Source organism: Sinocyclocheilus anshuiensis, unplaced genomic scaffold, assembly GCF_001515605.1.
Source record: "Sinocyclocheilus anshuiensis isolate Anshui unplaced genomic scaffold, SAMN03320099.WGS_v1.1 scaffold923, whole genome shotgun sequence".
NCBI lineage: Eukaryota > Metazoa > Chordata > Actinopteri > Cypriniformes > Cyprinidae > Sinocyclocheilus > Sinocyclocheilus anshuiensis.
The window spans coordinates 138,039-145,023 of NW_015544138.1; positions in this window are offsets into that span (position 1 = coordinate 138,039).

A 6,985-nucleotide genomic window follows, 5' to 3' on the forward strand; every position below is an offset into this window, starting at 1 on the left:
ACACACACACACACACACACACACACACACACACACACACACACACACACACACACACACACACACACATCAGCTGACGATCAGTCAATTCCCTTTGGGAGAAAATAATCGGATTTGCTGGCTTTAATTTTACTCAGACGCCCCGCGGGCAAAACATGAGGCACAAAACCACACACCTACACACAGTACCATACCACACAGTGCCTTAAGGTCAAAAATAATAATAATAATAAAAATAATTAACCACTTTCAAATGTGCTTCTTAAAGTGTGTTACACAGTAAAACTATACAAACATCACAAACTAGTAAAAATACATAAATAATAAGTAAACATACATATCACAAAGTGTTTTCCAGAGATGCAAACAGGTAAGGAGGAAAAAGGTGAGAACACTGCACGGATCGGGGGCATAAGCTCCACACGCAATTTCTTTTAAAGATATTTGCTTTGAATGCTCTTTTGAAGTTACTTTACGTTTTTTTATTATTATTATTACCTTATATGTCCAAAACTTATTTTTCACCAAAAAATTAATAAACAAATTAACATCTTGTTGCAACATTTTACAAAAATCAAGATTGAATATATTTGGTCAAAATTCTATGTTATAAAAGATGAAGTGCATTGCAGGGTTTTTAAGACAATATTGGCTAATGCTGACCTAAAATGCAAAATGTTTGCCCTCTCTCTCTTCACCGTTCCCACATCTCAGACCTCAAATACATTAAATATTAACCGTTTTAGACATCGTTTTTGAAGTAAAGAGTAAAGAAAATACTATACTGTACTACAAAACTTATTGAAACAACCAGTTCTTTATTTACCCTTGTAAGACCTCCCTTGCAAGACATAGTTTTATTCTAAAACTGAAGTACGAGAAAAATGAAAATTTTGTCTAATAGTAAATATGCTAAATATAACCTGGTATACTTCTTTAAACACACACTTTTACTTACAGTATCTAAATGGGGACATTCCATAAATACTGTATAGTTTTTATATACAGCTAATTAAATACTATAACCTAATTCTTGTCCCTTGTTTTTATTTTAAAAACTGTTTACTTATTTTTACGCCATTTTTGCAAATGAGGTCATCCACAAAACAAAGTTTTGGGAGATAATGACAAAGTTTTGCTCACTTATGGGTACAGATTTTGTCCCCAAACACTCGTGGCCTTTTCCCATGGGTTCATTACATCAATAAAAAACAACAAATCAATCAATCAATACTGCATATGTGTGATTAATTACATGCAAACAAGCGTTAAAGCATTGTTATTGGAAAATAAATATTCGACTGGGTAATAATAATGTGAATTTAAATCGTATTTTCTGCCACTGAATGCGTGTTCTCATAAACAAGATAAAAGAATAAACGCATTGGTGAGCTTGTTTAAATCGCACCCGCTCGACGTGTGTTTGAGAATAGAGAATAAACCTGAAGCCTAATGAGAACAACAACCGCAAACACCTGTAAAACAGGCACAGGTGATGATCTGTGAGCTACAAACATCAGACGCTCCACAGCGTTACACAAGACACTTCAGAGGAGACGCAAGCGTCAAACACGCCTGACATCATGTGTGTCAGCGGCTCATAGTCGCGCAAAAACACTTTCAGAGTCTGAATATAGATGTGAGGAGGGCCCTATGAAATCCATTTCATTTATTCCCAAATTCCGTTTTAATTTTTCTGGACTCCTTTTTAAATGGTTAAACGTACAATATCCTCCTGACTACCAGCGATGGAGTTTTGTTCCCTGTAGAGGACATTATGTTTTAGTGATTTCTCTGAGACGTTACATGCCACAGTGTTAAGTCTGGAGTCCTGTACAGAGCACATTCAGTGCTTTCCAGAGATACCAAATGATTGGATGTTTCTCCGTGACCACTCCCTCTCCTTGGTCTTTAAAAATGGCTAACATTGATTTAGTGATCAAGTGTAACACCCTTATGGAAATATGAAAATATTTTGTAATTATCATTTAAATCTGACTAATTTTCAAATTGTTTGTCATAAATCAACATCTCAGGAAAATGTTATGGTGTTTCAAATCAAAACAGGACGTCGATTTCATACATGTCCACTGTAGAGGACACCAGGACTTAAAGCATGTTTATTACACATTTTGGGAGACACGACAAATGAATAGAGAAAAAATGATGTATCAATATTCCTATTAAATATTAGATATTATTATGAAAATCTTGCTAATTATTACTCCCATTATTGCACTTATTTGTTCATTCTATGTTGCCCCAAAAACACATTAATATGCAAATTAGATACAGTTTATAGATACATTGTATAGAATGGAAAAACTTGTTTATGGCCATTTTACACACATTTTGCATAAAGAAAAATGTTTTTTAAAAATATCTTTCATAACATAGTTGCGAATCATCTTTATATAAAGTTTGGTTTAAAAAATGAAAATTGATTTGTGATTAAAACAAAAATCCCACTGTTTTTGCCTTTTCATGTCTATTCATGTCTTTTTATTTCTTAAAAAACAGGACTTTTTAAAGTCCCGATGTCTTCTACAGAGGACATGGCATAACATATGAATAAAATATCATTTTTAAAAAAATTATTTGTTCTTATGCTCTAAACAATGTAATGACATGACAAAATACTAAATTCACAAAACAGTTTTTTCCTGGTAGTCAGGAGGATATGCAAGTTTTCGCCACTAGAGGTCGCATTTTCAAAACAATAACAAAGGCGAAGCTTGATGACGCTATGAAGGAGGATGTTCCCGGATGAGGTAATAAATGATTTTTTTTATTACCTGTACCTTCCAGTTATAAACAGCGAATAAATTATACAGAGAATGCAAGCAAAGAGCATTTACACTGTCAAAGAACATTACGACTGACTTCAGTCTAGCGCGAGTTTAAGCACTCTCAAAAAACTCCCCTTATGATCAGTAAAGCTGTCTATACACGGTATGATGAATGAATATCTTACTTATATCATACCTACATCTGCACGCTGTTGTTTATGATGAGAGAATTTGCGAGTGCGTGCAGTGAACAAAAAAACTCATCTGAACGCCTCTGATTGGCCATTGCCTTCATAAGCTCAACACACTCGTGTGTGATTGGTTATAATGCGCAGCGCTGTAAAAACGCATAAAAAAATCATGGAGCAACATTTAGCAGATCTAAATTTAATGCTGCATCAACACGTTTAATTTAATTTTCCTTTTATTCGCGACAGCCGTAATGGATTTAGTTTACCTGTACAGCAGCATTCGTGTCTGCCATAGTTTCTACATGCGGAAACTGGGGATAGTGCGGATATTACGTCATTGATAGACGACAATGACCAGGGACGAGCCATTATTTAAAATTGGAATGGATTTACAAATCCTTGGGAACTTTTGGGATAACATAAATACACAACTGCATGAAATATATAACACCATGCAAAGTAGTTTTTGGATATTTTATTACGAAAATTACAGGTACATATTGTGCCTTTAAATTAAATTTTACTAATCAAAAAACACGTCTAATTTAATCTAATTTCACATCAATTTATTAAAAGTTTAACAAAAATGACATGTTTAGGGCCCTATGAATTTTTTTTTCTCAACATGTTTTATTGTTACCAAATTCTGTTTTAACATGTCTAATTATTTGAATGCATAAAAAACTTAATTTATTCAAAATAATTCTTACTAAATTAGCTTCAAACATTTGTTTTTCCTCAGGAATTATGTGTTGTGTATTTAAATTTTACAGGTTATCAGAAAAAAATTAACAAAGTTTATTTTTTGGAAAACAACAGGGATTTAATACAAAAAACATTTCTTCCATGTTTTAATTTTATGATTATTCCTTAAAAAATAAAGTTTTAATTTTAGTAGTATTACATTCTACTGAACAATAGTAGGATAATATATTTCTGGCACAATGTCTTCAAGTTAAACCGAACTTTTATTTTGACGAGTTGTCGTGAATACCTTTTAAGTTTCTGAGTGAATATGATACAGTTTCTCAAATAAAAGGATAAAATGCTCATGACGTGACTCTCATGTAATTATATCCTTTAGTGAGATGGCAGACGCTGAAATCACCACAAGCACATACATTAAATTCTGTTTTATGACTGGATTGAAGACGGCTGAAGACACTTCTGTTACGAGAGACATTAAAGGGATAGTTCACCCAAAAATGAAAATTTGAGGTTTATCTGCTTACCCCCTTTAACAAACACATTCTAGAACTAAAATGACTCACAGATTAATTTCAAGAGTGAGTTCAGCTGATCTGCGCTGTACTGAAACACGAAACTTAATATACACAATAATGTCCATCACTAATGTCAGTACTATTTTCTTGTAAGTAAGAAAGAATCTGAATTAGACCGAACCATTTATGAGCACATTGGTTTAAAGTGGAGTCAGTTGTTGCTATGGTTACAGCTATAGTTAACATCTTATTTTCATGGCAAGAACAGGTTCAAATCTATGTAAAAAAAAAAAAGTGATATAAACAAATGAATAAACATATTGTAAAAGTGATATTAAAGACAGGTAAATTAAATTAAATAATTTATATACCAAAAGAAAAAAAATGTAGAAGTTTGCCCATTGACACTTTACTAAACATGTCGTTCAGAGAACTTTCTGAATCAAAGCATTATCTGATGAATCTTTCATTCTGTCATGATTTTGGGATGTTGACTGATCAGTGTTAGTACAGATCCCTGAACACAGAACCGAGTCTGTGAACTGAATCAATGTCCATCAGCATCTCATGTCCTCCAGATACGATCAGCAAACTTACCCAGAAACATCAGCAGATCTCCAGACACAGAGTGATCCATGAGCAGATCCCGCAGAGCAGAAGAGGAGAGAATGAACATCTGACAGACACCAGATCACTGATTAACGAGAACCGAACAAAACACACGACTCACCTGAATCATTCTCAGTGAATCAACTCTACACACTTCACCTGCGCGGTGTTCATCTGCTCTTTGTACACCGACTATCACTCTGTAGAGACTAACACAATCACATGCAATAATCATTTCTCAAATATTTATTACAATACTGATAAATTCAACATCCTCTTCGATGTTTTCAACCGATTTCCTATTGAACTGTCACTAACTGCATTCGGTCAAAATATAGTTAATTAAGCTACAAACTAGATCATAATTCACAATATTTCCATCTAAGATATTTTGAGGTGCAGCTCATCATAGGAGTGTTTTACTAGTTAGCAGTAAACCGGTAAATCTCAGCTGAATACGTGGAAAGTAGTTATCTTCGGAATGGAAATATAGATATTTAATGTGTTAACATCATACTTTTTTTCGCGTATTTCAGTTAATCTCATAAAACTAGCGAGCTAGCATTAGTGACACTGTCGTATAAACATGACTGAAGCCGCGATATAAGCGGAAAAACAGACAAACCGATTCAATTGAGTGAGTCATTTACACTGGAACCGTTCCGATTGATTCAAACTCAAACTCGATCGTTCGAGCGATTCACTAGCAAAAACCAGTTCGGTGTGCGTTTGCGAATCATTTGATTTAGATCCGAACTTCGGAGGGCGTATTGCGAATTATATTTTTCTATTAAACAGTACAGAACATCAAACCAGTTATAAAAACTAAACACAGAAAAAAATAAAGAAATAATGTATGCAGATACAAAAAAGTAATAAATGTACACCTTGAGAGGACACATAGGATGAATATAGAGATACAATTTTCACTATATATGCTTAAAAGTTGCATTGGCTAAATGTGTTTAGTTTTATTTAATTGTTTAAAGCCAAGATTAGGCCTCATTAAACATGCAGGGTTATGTACTATATTCTAGCGCTTGCATTTACACTGCACTTGCATAAATGATGTTATGAGAATAATGTTGTAAATGTAAAAACTAGAATAGACATAAATGAAAGAAAAATATATAATGATACTTTTCAGTACAAAACTAAAATTACCATTAGGTGGCTGGTGGCGGCAAGCCACACTGAGTCGCTGAGTCAATTTTCAATCGATTCTTTCAAAACGACTCACTCATTCAGGAACGAATAAACTGTTTTTATGAATGGATCAGTGAATCATTGACTCACCCAGTGTTGATAGATAGATAGATAGATAGATAGATAGATAGATAGATAGATAGATCTTCTGGCAATTGTATTTAGGCTTCAAATTTATACATGTTGTGTTCATCTGTGTAGATTATCATGATGAACAAAATGTGGAAAGATCATAAACGTTTGTTGGTCAAATGGCTTATTTTCTGCAATAATACTATCAAAAATGAAAAAAAAAAAGAAAATAAAATGAAAAAATGAAAATGAAAAAGAATGGATCAGTGAATCATTGACTCACCCAGTGTTGATAGATAGATAGATAGATAGATAGATAGATAGATAGATAGATCTTCTGGCAATTGTATTTAGGCTTCAAATTTATACATGTTGTGTTCATCTGTGTAGATTATCATGATGAACAAAATGTGGAAAGATCATAAACGTTTGTTGGTCAAATGGCTTATTTTCTGCAATAATACTATCAAAAATGAAAAAAAAAAAGAAAATAAAATGAAAAAATGAAAATGAAAAAATTCTATTGTGTTTTGAATGAGGGAACCAGAGTGATGGGAGCTTATGTGTTGGCCTACTAAAATACACCATCACTTCTGCACTCTAAATGCAACTGGGAGGACTGAAAGTGAACGTTTGTTAGTGGATCCAGCCGTCAATCCCAAAAAACAGAGCTGTTAGGTAAAAACAAACTCACAGACGTGTGTCTGCAGGTTTTAACCGAGATGAAATTTGAAAGTAAATCAATCACTCAGAAAAGACTTGAGCAACCAGACCCACATTATCACCCGCTGTTCAGCATCACGTCAGACACGGAATCAGACCAGCGGGTGAAACACACTCTCACACACACACACACACACACACACACACACACACACACACACACACAGCGGAT